Genomic DNA, 13,076 nt, shown 5'->3' on the forward strand with positions numbered 1-13,076 from the left:
CCCATGCTTCCTGGGGCTCTAAGTCGAGGTAGTGCATCCATATTAAGGGAGCCTGCCTTGGACTAATTTTGAGGCTTCTCTGTAGTGTGCACAGACTACTTCAGAATAGTTATTTCAAAATTTCCTAGCGTAGGCGTACCCTTAGTTATGATAAGGTTGTTGCTGCAAAGAAAGAACTGAAGGAGTGGAGGGACAAGGCGAGGAGGGAGCAGAAGGAGAATGTTGAGTGCCGGAATGAAGGCAAGAGTGGCTCAAACATTATGGAGTGCCATGCTCCAGGCACTGCAGATTGAGCAGCTCCATGAACGTCCTACTGCAGCTGGTGTTCCAAAACTGTTTTCCGTGCACTTCCCTCTCACTTCCAGCATATTCTGCCCATCATCCTGTCCCGACTCAACACACACTGCACTCCACACCTGCCCCCTCACTGTCCAGCCCTGCATACTCCCACAGGCACCCAATGCATGTCATCTCCATCCCTGTGCAGTTTAGCCCTGCTGAAGTACAGCACCTCTTGCACAGCGCAGAAGACTGCATGGTGCACGTGATGCCTAGACATACATAAATCTGTAAATGTGCTGCAGTCTCGCCTCCTCTTCCTGCTCTCTGTGAGGCTGTGTGTGTTTGTTCAATGTTTGGTGCTTTTAATAAATACAATTCTTGGGTTTGAAAGCATCCTTTATTCCAGTACACGAAAACAAGGAAGCACGCCCCAGCCAAGCACCAGGCACTAAGTGCAGGACAGGGACTATTCATAGTCCTCTACCAGCAGCGCAGCCACATTGCTCCTATGTTGGCAACAAAAGTTATTGGCCTCAGCACCAAACTGCTGCCTCAAGGCTTCCCTAATCCTTACGACCCTGGGCCGCGCTCCCCTAGTAGCTTTGGTCGTAGACTGTTCAAACTCAGCCTCCAAGTGCTGAGCCTCAGTGGTTCAGCCCAGAGTGAAGCTTTCACCCTTCCCTTCACAAATATTATGGAGGGTTGTCATCAGCCAGGCCCAGCTTCCCATACAAATGCTAAAAGCACATTCTGCAGTCATGCCCCTTACTGCTGTCAAGGCTCCCAGTGTAGGGCTTCATGAGTCATGACATCCAGAGGTAGGTGGGGTCTCCCATGTTACAGTGGCCATTTTGGCTCCCCCCACCGTGATCTTCTGGTCTGGTGAGAAAATCTGACCTTGTAGCTTCCAGAATAGGCCAGTGTTCTGAAAGATGAGTGTGCATGCACCTTTCTGGACCAGCCTGCATTAATGTCTGTGAAACACCCACAGTGATTCATAAATGCCTGGAGAACCATAGAAAATATCCCTTCTGGTTAACATAGCCAGAGACTCGGTGGTCCGGTGCCCGAATTGGAAAATCTATCACCCCTCCACAGTTACGGAAGCCTATCCGTACAAAGCTATCCACTATTTCACTCATATTGCCTGAGTCAAGATCTTTGGGAGCAGTACGCAACTGATGGCCCAGTACACTTCCATCAATATGAGTCCAATGGTCGACTTTGCTACTCCTGACTGATTGGTAGCTGTCTGGAATAGCCAGCTTCCATAGTGCAATGCCCACATGCTTCCCCACCAGCAAGGCAGCTCTCATTCGGGTGTCCTTGCACAGGAGCGTGGGGGCAAGCTCCTTTCACAGTCCTATGAAAGTGGCTTTCCTCATCCAAACATGCTGCAGCCACCGCTTGCTACCCCAGGCTTGCATGACAATGTGATCTCGCTGTTCGGTGCTTGCTTCACAATTCCAAAAGTGGCATTCCTCTGCGATCAGCACCTCTGCAAAATCTTGTATCATTAGGTACGATGTGTGGCAAGCTCAGTGTCTGACTCCTCATTGTTACTTTGCAGCTGAAGGAATAACTTGACTGCCATTCGTGATGTGCTAGTGAGACCGATCAGAGTTTTCTTCAACAGTTTTACATCCATTCCTGCAGACTGAAGAGGCAGAAGAGCCCAGCCCAAAAGCTATTGAAAGATGGCGACAAATATGGATGGAAGCACAAGGGTTGCTGGGATATGAAGGGATGCATCACAGGGCATTGGGACAAGACCCAGGATGTACTGTAACACCTCCTGGCCTTTCCACAAGCCTCAGCAGCAGAAGAGAAAGAGGTGCTCTGTAGGATAACTGCCCAGAGTGCACCATTCCAATGCTGCTGCACGTGCCATGGTGCTACTGTGCCAGCAGCTAACACTGTGAAGAAACAACAGTGGTTTCACTACCATGCTTTGTGGGGAGGTGTCTACACAGCAAAGTTATTTCGTAATAACAGCCGTTATTCTGAAATAACTACGTGAGCATCTACATAGCAATTCTGTTATTTTGAAATAATTGAGAAATAACGGACAACTTATTCCGACTTCTGTAACCCTCATTCTATGAAGAATAACACCTATTCCGAAATAGGTATTTTGAAACACTCCACTTGTGATATTTCAAAATAGCCCCTCACTAGGGCCATTCTAAGTTATTCCTCCTGGGGTTTTAAATTGAGATAGCACGTCTATATTAAGGAACCTGCCTCGGGCTAATTTTGAGGCTTCCCTGCAGTGTAGACATTCTATTTCAAAATAATTATTCTATTTCAGAATAATTATTCTGGAATAGCTTATTCTGAAATAACTGTGCACTGTAGACATAGCCTGAGTAGTGCTGTAACTGACAGCACTTTATACCTGCCAGTGTAGACAAAGCCTTAGTCTCTGACACCTTGCAAGCTGCTTCACTTATATCTCTCAAATGAGATACAAGTGTTCTTATAAGCCATAAGTAAGGATGTTCCTTGGAGGGAAGCAATTCTGTCAGTGGTGGGAAACTATTCCAACTCTCCCACCAGTCCGAGGCAGAATTTTAACCAGGCGTTCACAGGAGCCTCTCCCTGTACATCCTTGTTTAGTGAGCCTTTCTCCCAAAGCAGGAATGTGGTGGAGCAGAGGGCTCAAACCCTTTTCCCCACTGGGAGAGAAGCTTTTCTTCAGGCTGCTCCTTGCAGTGCTTCTCACGTGAGAAGTGCTACTGCCTTACACATGATAGCAGCAAACCTGGCTTTCCCGCTTCAATTTTACTGTTTGAGGCTTCCTCTGATGTGAAGGTCGAATATGTATAGAGCTCCTTGAAAGGTTTAGATCCTGTCAAATCTGTGGCTTCCTGGGAGCAATGTGTTCACGGGGGCAGCCTTAACAAGGAAGCCCTGCTGAAGCAAGCCACAGCATGCTATTAGAATGTAATGCTGGGCAACAGATTAACACTCAACACAATGTGATCTGGGCTCCGTTACTGAGGCAGGGCCAGATTGGGTGGATTGTTACATGAATCTCATTGATTTATCCAAATCAACTGTTAATCTTTCAGGGGTATAAATGAGAATATGGTATGACTCAGAATGGCTTATCCAGCTATTCATCATCTAGTGACAAATTATAATCAGCTTTACAAGTTCATGAAATAACCAGTCTTGCTATGAACATGGTTCTTCTACTTAACACTTGATATTTGTGATGTAGATGGGCTTGCCAATCAGCCAATTTTACTCAAAGGCTATGTCTACACTGGCAGGTTCTTGTGCAAGAACATCTTGTGCAAGAGTTCCTGCACAAGAACTCTTGCACAAGAACATGTCCACACGGCTATGTGCTTTTGCGCAAGAGCATCCATAGCAGTGTGGACACTCTCTTGTGCAAGAAAGCTCTGGTGGCCATTTTAGCCTTAAGGCTTTCTTGAACAAGAAATCCCTGTCGCGCATCCACACAGCATTCTTGCGCAAGAGCTCCTGCGCAAGAGAGCTAACACTTGTTAGAAAAGAGCGTAGCTCTTGTGCAAGAAGCACCTCTCCTCTGACACCATACTGTAAACCTTTTTGCGCAAGAGTGGGTGGGCAGTGTGGATGCTCTGCAGAAGAATGGCCTTTGTTACGCAAGAACTCACCAGTGTGGATATAGCCAAAGACTGTGTCTAGACTGGCCGCTTTTTTCGGAAAAGTGGTCGCTTTTCCGGAAAAACTTGCCAGCTGTCTACACTGGCCGCTTGAATTTCCGCAAAGCACTGACAATCTCATGTAAGATTGTCAGTGCTTTTGCGGAAATACTATGCTGCTCCCGTTCAGGCAAAAGTCTTTTTCCTAAAAACTTTTGCGCAAAAGGGCCAGTGTAGACAGCAGAGATTTGTTTTCCGCAAAAAAGCCCGGATCGCGAAAATGGCGAACGGGGCTTTTTTGCAGAAAAGCATGTCTAGATTGGCCACAGACGCTTTTCTTCAAAAAGTGCTTTTGCGGAAAAGCATCCTGCCAATCTAGACATGCTTTTCCGAAAATGCTTTTAACGGAAAACTTTTCCGTTAAAAGCATTTCCGGAAAATCATGCCAGTATAGACGTAGCCAAAGTGTTTTCAAAGTGCTTATTTTGAAAGTGACATATATTTTTGTAGAGTGGCAACCTATAAAGTTGCTAACATGTTTCACCCCAGTGAGGTGAAATATAATGCAGATAGACTTGTTATGAAGTCTTTCAAACTAACACTCCATGCATAAAGCACATCATTTTACAATGTCTTTGCCTATTACCAGCTATGTTTGCTATCTTTGATGTCACTGCTATGATTTAGAGCGATGTCAGCAACAGCAAAACTCCCGATAACACTGTTTAATTTTATACAAGAAACACTCATCAGAGCTGGCACCATTTCACTTCCAGCAGACCGTGAGCTATTGGGAGTCTGTCAGATTTCAAACAACAAGCTCATGCAAAAGACTACTTCTTTCCTAGAGGCTGCAATTTGTCAGTTGCAGACAAAAATGTCAAATTATTTGGATGCAATGTTGAAAGATACAATTCTATATAGCAAAGAAGGGAATGTGTACGAATCCTGCTCTAAGACCATCAAAAACGTTAGACATGAGATGTGATTCTCCCCTGTTTTTCTCTTTGTATTACCACATACATCTGTGACAATGCAAAGTGAGTATAAAGCAAGAGAAAATGGCATCGAAATTTGGATAATATTTTCGTTCCACTTTGACAAGGTACAAGATGGGGAAGCTTTAAGGCCAAAGTTTATAGCTAAATAAAGACTCAACATTTGTCATAAAATTAAAAAAAAGAGCTTGAAAACAGAGGTAGACTCGAGCATACTGGTTCTCAAAGTTTTACTCAGGTGATTCCCCAATACATACATGCCCCACCTGCCCTGGAACTGCAACTCTGAGCATTACTCTGAATTGGGTGCAGTTACTGCTCTGTTACAGGGGAAGAGTGGCTGATCCAAATGGAGACTATACAAACAGGTGCTCCAGATTGCAGTGGCCGGATCAGGGAGTTGGACCCAAGCCTCTAGGACAGGAGCTGTAGCTGTGGGATTGGCTTGTTCTCCAATTTCCCTGGGTCTTTCCCTCTGCACTGGCTTGGAAGAAGTATAGTATTGCCTGGGCCAAGGCTTTCTAATGGGCTAATTCAGCCCTGGATTAGAATTTTCCTAACATGACCCAATGGTGGCTTGGGACCTACCATTTGGGAAAGACAACTCTAGCACAACTTCCGCCTTAAAGTATTCTTCTACTCTAAAAGTGACTCTGTAAAACTGGTGATGATGTGGGACTCCATCCTTACAGTCTCAGAACTAGATTAAATATATTCTGTTTGTGGAATGGTTCTATAGGTCCTGTTCCTCCACTCCCACCAGACAGGACCTGGATGTGGTGCAGGACCTGAAGAGAGGGATTGCTGTAGTTATTTTATAGGGCCTGGTTCTCTGTGTTTCTCTTCACATTTCACTGTTTATGAATAATTTTTTCTCCCTGCTAGTTCTGTAAATTTAGCCTACGATCTGAAAGTCAGAGTGGTCTCTTTCTATTGGGCTCATTCCCACTGATAAAAGTTCTACAGGCCAAATTAGTCTTTTATTTATATCTGTGCAAACCCCTTTCTTTCAGAGGGGTTGCTCTGGGGTAAATGATTGGAACTGAGTATACTGCTTTTGCCGATGCATAGGAAGGAATGAGAAACTGGATCAGCCAAAGTAACATACAGGAAAACCATTTCTCAGTACTTGAGTAACTAGGGCTCTAAGCAGACATGGGGAACAGATGTGCTGCATCACACAGAGCTATTTTTACACCATCACTTATCAGAATAGAACAAGACGGTGAATCTTGGACCAGATCTCAGCTGGTGTAAATTGGTCTAGCTTTGCTGAATTCAATGGTACCATGCTGATTTATACAAACAAAGATTTATCCCGCTGCCTTTTGCCCTGAGGACTCTGCAAAGGAAGTCTCCTACCAGCTGCCTGTGCTGGAACTCTTTCATCTTCAGTCCCAGTGCAAAAGGGAATTCTTGGAGCATAGAGTTCTTCTATGTGAACAGATTTCACCCTCCATGTCTTTGTTTTTTGAGGGAATTCACTAGGGGTCTGGTCAAGAATATTCATCTACATTCCTGAGTTGCCCCCGATGCCCCAGGTTAGCTGAGTGCATATGTAAAGCTTAATGATTTCTGGGCACTGAGGAGAGTGTCTTGGGTATTGAAACTTGCTACCTTTTTGCAAAGTGTAGCCATTTCCCACCCATCGATACCTAAGCCACTTGAAAGCTAGAGCCACCAGTTCACTCAGCCATTTGGAGCTAACAGAAATGGCAGGGCTAGTTGTCCTCGGCTTACTTCTTGCATACACATGGGGCACCAACCTTAGTGTACAGTGTCATAGAGTCGCGGTATCCTTTAAGGGGAAATGAGGTGTTGATCCGCCTATAACAAGTTCAGCCCACTTCCCCAAGTGGGCAATAATGAAGGCAGGTGATTAACTCTGGGTAGGCGTATGGGAGATAATGAAGGGAAGGAAAGGGGTTGAAGTCAGAGTTCTTAACACTTCATTGAGGAGGCCCAGGTAGGCTAGAAGCCTGCAAAGTTCTAGTTGGCTTGAGGCAGTAGCTGCAAATGAGTGCTCTAAGGAGTTAGAGTGGCCAGCAGGCAGACGGACTTTGTTGCCTGGTACATCAGGGAAACTTCTACTAGGTGTCCAGTTATCAACTGAAGTCCTGGTCAAAGGGGGATCCTCCTCAGCCCAGGGAAAATGGGTGAGTGGGGGTGGGAAGAGGGAGCGACAGAGAGCGTGGAGATGGAGTGACCGGGCTGGGCCTCGGAGAAGGAGTGGGACAAGGATGTTCAGTTTTGTTTAGTCCGAAAGTTGGCAACCTTATTGATATCCTCCAAATCTCCTGATTTACTAATCCTGTCTCCTGCATCACAGGCCATGGCTGGACCATGTGCAAGATGGCCAGATTGCTTTATTTGGTCAGGAGGGAAGCATTCTTAGTTCATATTGCACTGCGATGTGAGTTAGTGAGGAGCCAAGCGAAAGAAAGGAAAGTGAGTCAGGATTTTATAGAGCCACCTTGCTTGGGAGGTGGCTGACCCTGGGACACAAACAATGCATAGAACACTAATGAGATGGTTCTCACTAATTGGAATAATTTCAGGAAGAATATATCATCCTCTGTGGGAATGCCCAGAGGCACCTCTTATTCATGAAACAAAGTCATATCTTAACAACTTTCCTTTTTAAAACTGGGCCAGAATTACTATCTGAACCAAAATATATAATAACCCTAGAATCCCCAATAACTGATGGTTATGGAGGGTACGAGAGTAATTACCATTAACATTATAATTACTAGCCTTCTGTTAGTCAGACACAAAGGCTATGTCCACACTTGCGGCTTCTTTCGTGAGAAATATGCAAATGAAGCTAAGCGTGGAATATCACTGAGCCTCATTTGCATACCTAATGAACCACCGCCATTTTGCAAAAGAGGCTCTTGCGCCAGAAGGAGCTATCTACACTGCCTCTTCTTGTGCAAGAAAAGCCCTCTTGCACAATGGCGCTACGCCGATTATTTTCAGGAATAACAGCATTGCATAAGAGGGTTTTTCTTGTACAAGAAGGGGCAGTGTAGATAGCTCCTTCTGGTGCAAGAGCCTCTTCTGCAAAAATGGCAGCTCATTAGGTATGCAAATGAGGCTTGGCAATATTCAACGCTTAGCCTCATTTGAATATTTATTGTGCAAGAATCCGTGAGTGTAGACATAGCCAAGGAGAAAAAGCAAACTTTATGAACTGCAGGAACAAATACTGTTACACTTCCACCTACACAGCAAAGGGTCATGATCAACTTAACCTTCTTCACACCTAGACACAGCCATCCTAAAGATTTGCATCATTCAAATGTCTGAGGAGGAAGGCTATTTAATGTGCCAGTGCATGAATTTTCCCTGGATCACTGGAGCAGGAGTTTCAGTACCAACTGTGGAGCAGCTCCAATCTTCTGGACAGGAAAGGTTCCTCACCTGCCTGCCCCATAAGCCCTTTGCACTAAGTCAGGCTGCTCATCCTTAGTATAGGAGATAGGATTTCTGTTAGCATTTACAGACAGGCCTGCTGACCAGGTAGCAGGTGGAGGGGAAATTGCCGCAGGGCGCGGTGATTCAAATTGCCATTGGAGCCCTGGGTGGCACAAAGGGCTGATTGTGGGGGGCACAGTACTGTCTGGGTGGTGCTGGGGGGCTGGCTGTTCCCAACCCAGCCCTGTCTGGGAGCACAAGGTAGCTCCCTTCACCTTGCTCTGCGACCAAGCAATTCTGTCAGCCCCCAGTTTACAGATGCCTAATGTTTTAATCTAAGGGTACGTCTAGACTACATGCCTCTGGCGACAGAGGCATGTAGATTAGGCTACCCGACAGAGTAAAATGAAGCGGCGATTTAAATAATCGCCGCTTCATTTAAATTTACATGGCTGCCGCGTTGAGCCGACAAACAGCTGATCAGCTGATCAGCTGTTTGTCGGCTCAACGCGGCAGCCATGTAAATTTAAATGAAGCGGCGATTATTTAAATCGCCGCTTCATTTTACTCTGTCGGGTAGCCTAATCTACATGCCTCTGTCGCCAGAGGCATGTAGTCTAGACGTACCCTAACTGTGATTGGGATTTATGCTTGGGAAAGTTGGTTTTCCCCATTTTGAACAGGGAAAGGGAAGGATTATAGTTTGCAACACACAGTATTAGTGTGTCTGAGGTAAAATTCTGACAGATTCTACAAATGTTTTGTCAGCTCAGTGAAGTTCTGCAATGCATTTCTTAATCATTAGAAAAGGCTGGATTCCAGGAGATAGTAGCCAAGTGCTGTTTTGAACAAGTTGCCTTTGGAAGGCTTTAGGAAATTAGCAGAAAACTGGCTTGAAGAGAGAAGTTTGAGGTATGTAAACTTCTACTAGTGTGTTTGTTTGTGTGTGATTATGAGAGAGAATGTGGCTCTGGGGGCTGCTGAACTCATTTTATTGAAATTATTGCACAAAAACTTCATATTGCTTTTCTCTGTCTACGCTAGGTGACTATGAATGCTTCATTACAGGGTTCCAGTAAATCTTGCTTAATAAGTGAGATGTGTTCAGGAATTCACTTTGTACTGAGAGATAAGTTGTTTCTGCAAACTAAGGGCTTGTGTAAGATTGACCTTTGTGTGGAGAGATGAAAGGAGCTTCCACACTGCATGTGAAGGGCTTCTCTCTGCACAAGGCCATGGGGGTGCATCATATCAACAACAAAACCAAACAACCTGAAGGGCTTTCCTGTATTGCAAAATAATCACAACATTGAATTAGCTGAGATGATCCTGGGGACCAGGGTTCAATTCTGATTATTGGCAGAGTTGTTGTCTCGAGTCCCACGACTTGAACTCAAGTCTGACATCTAGGTGACTCGACTTGAGACTCAACTCGGGTTCTTTGTTTGTGACTTGAGACTTGCTAATTTTGTTAAATCGACTTGGTGAAAAAATTGTCCGAAAATGCCGATATTGAGGGCTTGTACAGAAGTGACTTGAGGTTTTTTTAATTAAGACTTGGGACTTGACTTGAAAGTGACTTTAGGGACTCGAGACTTGAACTATAGTGACTTGAGACTCGACTTGGACTTGACAATGATGACTTGAAGACAACACTGGTTATTGGACATAATATGAATGTACTTTTTTCTGTTCTACGGTGTCCAGCAAGTGATGGCCAACTCTGTTAGCTGCCTTGATCACAATTGTACTTACGAACAAATTCCACAATGAATTCTGAAATACAGCCATGCCCAAAAGAGCTGGCTCAATTTGTGCACTACCAAGTATAGTCCTGCTAACACATTGACTGCACTCTTTCAAAGATTGTCATTAGTCTTGCTTTGGTGTGAGGTAGTTCTGGCTGGATATCTGTACCCCGCCTACCCCCGACATGGTCTGTGTACCTATCTTTGATACTCACATCCCTCCCTGACACAGTATCTGAGTGCTTATATTGATCCTCTCAACATGTGAGGTGGTGTAGTGCTATAACCCCCCTTTTAGCACAGAGACTAAACAATCTGCCCAGGGTCACACAAGAAGTCTGTGGCAGAGCAGCAAAGTGAACATATGTCTCCCATGGCACTGTTTTGAACAAGTTGCATTTGGAAGGCTTTAGGAAATTGGCAGAAACTGGCTTAAATAGAGAAGTTTGAGGAATGTAAACTAGACCTTATTTCCTTTCCTCTAAACTGCGATTGTAAAAAACTGAGACAAGGTGGGTGGGACAGCATCTTTTATTCAACCAACTTTTGTCAGTCTAAGAGACATGCTGTCAAGCTCTACTTACAGGGTAGTCCTTAGGATTTATGTAGTCCTGCTCAGTACTATTAAACTGGCGCCCCATGCCCGAAGGCACTAGGGGGAGGACACAATATTTAGAGATGTGATTTTTATAATCTTCAGCAACGCACTAATGAAATATTTTAAAAACAAAATTTAAACTAAATTCCTGTAGACTGACATAGTAAATTCAGAAACTAACACCTAAGGTTAAGTAGCTTCATTACCACCTGAATGGCTCTTTCGCAGGTTCAATGTGCTGCTAATAGGTCTGTCAGGCTTTTTTCAGTTTTAATTTAACTGGATGCTCTCCAGAGAAAGTGAAACTGTGGTGGAGCTAGGAAGAGGTGGGTGAATGGACACTAAGACCCAGTGGTGCTCCAAATTTTCGGGTGCCCTGCCTATGAGTAAAGATGGTTCTGTCTACTTAGCTCTGGAGGCTCTGTGGAGCTTGAAAGTTTGTGTCTTTGACTAACAGAAGTTAGTTCAATAAACGATGGCACCTCAGCCACTCTATTTCTTATACTGTGGCTACAATCAGCAACTCTAACATGCCTGTCATGGGGCTAAGTATCCATCAAAGCCAAAGCAGCACAAAAATCAGATCAGCAGGATCATAGTCACTGCCCTATTTGTATTTTTCCTTCCTCTCAGTCTCAGTGCACCACCACATCCTATTTTATGCAATAAAATCTCCAAATGCCAAAGACACTCAGAGGTGATGGATAAGAACTCTAATGCCGTCTACATTATTTGCCTCCTCTCAGGTACAGAAATGTCACTTCTGCCACTGACAGCTGTTATAGACAGGTGCCATAGTCAGCTTTTCCCTGTGTGGAAGAAAACATTGTCTTCACTCTGAGTTTGTAAGCAACAAGTAGCCAGAGGCAGTTTTATTACGAGCTGCAGCAAGGGAAAAACTGGTTCGGACAGGGGGGAAGCCCCCCCCTCCGAGGCAGATCTTCGAATACAAGCAATTATGAAGCAGTTTATATACTGTCTATTAGATATAATAACAATAACAATTAGTTTCCTTCCCATTACAAACACCAATGGCTAACAGTTATTTAGTTCCACCCAGATGCTCCTTATCTCAAGGTCCCTGCCAGAGTCAAAATACAGGACTATGTAGCACTTTAAAGACTAACAAGATGGTTTATTAGATGATGAGCTTTCGTGGGCCAGACCCACTTCCTCAGATCAAATAGTGGAAGAAAATAGTCACAACCATATATACCAAAGGATACAATTTAAAAAAATGAACACACATGAAAAGGACAAATCACATTACAGAACAGAAGGGGGATTTGGGGGGGGGGGGGGGGAAGGAAGGTGAATGCAATCCCCCTTCTATTCTGTAATGTGATTTGTCCTTTTCATGTGTGTTCATTTTTTTAAATTGTATCCTTTGGTATATATGGTTGTGACTATTTTCTTCCACTATTTGATCTGAGGAAGTGGGTCTGGCCCACGAAAGCTCATCATCTAATAAACCATCTTGTTAGTCTTTAAAGTGCTACATAGTCCTGTATTTTGTTTCAGCTACACCAGACTAACATGGCTACATCTCTATCACTATTCTGCCAGAGTCAGCATTCTATCCTTATCTCCGTATGGAGGCGAGAGGCAAAGGCAGTGTCTAATTACAGATCTCGCGTTGTCAGGCCACAGACTTAGCCTGACTCTTGCTCTCTTGTTAACAAGACCAAGATGGCTGCACACAAATTCCCTTATTCCCTTTTCCTGCCTCCACAATCGCCCCTTTTGTGCTTACAGCACAACTATCTTTCTAAACCTTTATTTTCATTAAACATTACATAATTAGTACAAACATAAAAGCTATTTCTATTACTACATCTTTTACAACAACAATCAAATATGAAACTTTTAATAAGCAAAAGCAATATAATCATTAATATCCCCAATATAATTCTATGATGGGGCTGTTCTATAATTTTAGTAACATCATACAACATATCATAATTAGTAACCAAATTAGGGAGGGCAGGTACATGCTGATGGTACCTGTCCATAAGCACAGAGTCCAGATCAAAGGGAGAAACCCAAACCACTCCCACAAGTTTCTCCTTGGCAATATACAATACTTCGCTTCTTTCACCAATGTCAGTTTTAATGTCCTTTTGTAGTCAAAAATCTTTGGGCTTTGACCGTGTCAGAGGAGTGGATTTGTCCTCTTTTTTTCCTTGAAACAGTCGTGGTTCAGCATCATGCAGGGGAGAGGTTACCAGCACATCACCCTGTAATATTTTGGTTCTTCTGGTGTCCAGCAGGTAGGAAAGCAGGACCAGAAGAGAGAGGCTTATCAGCAATCGGGGTAGGATCATTTTGAGATGGAGGGATCTTTTTGCAGTGAGAAGCATTGGCCAACAATCAGTTCTTGGCAAATCACAGCGGT

Source organism: Pelodiscus sinensis, chromosome 10 (genome assembly GCF_049634645.1).
Source record: "Pelodiscus sinensis isolate JC-2024 chromosome 10, ASM4963464v1, whole genome shotgun sequence".
In the NCBI taxonomy this organism is placed as follows: Eukaryota; Metazoa; Chordata; order Testudines; family Trionychidae; genus Pelodiscus; species Pelodiscus sinensis.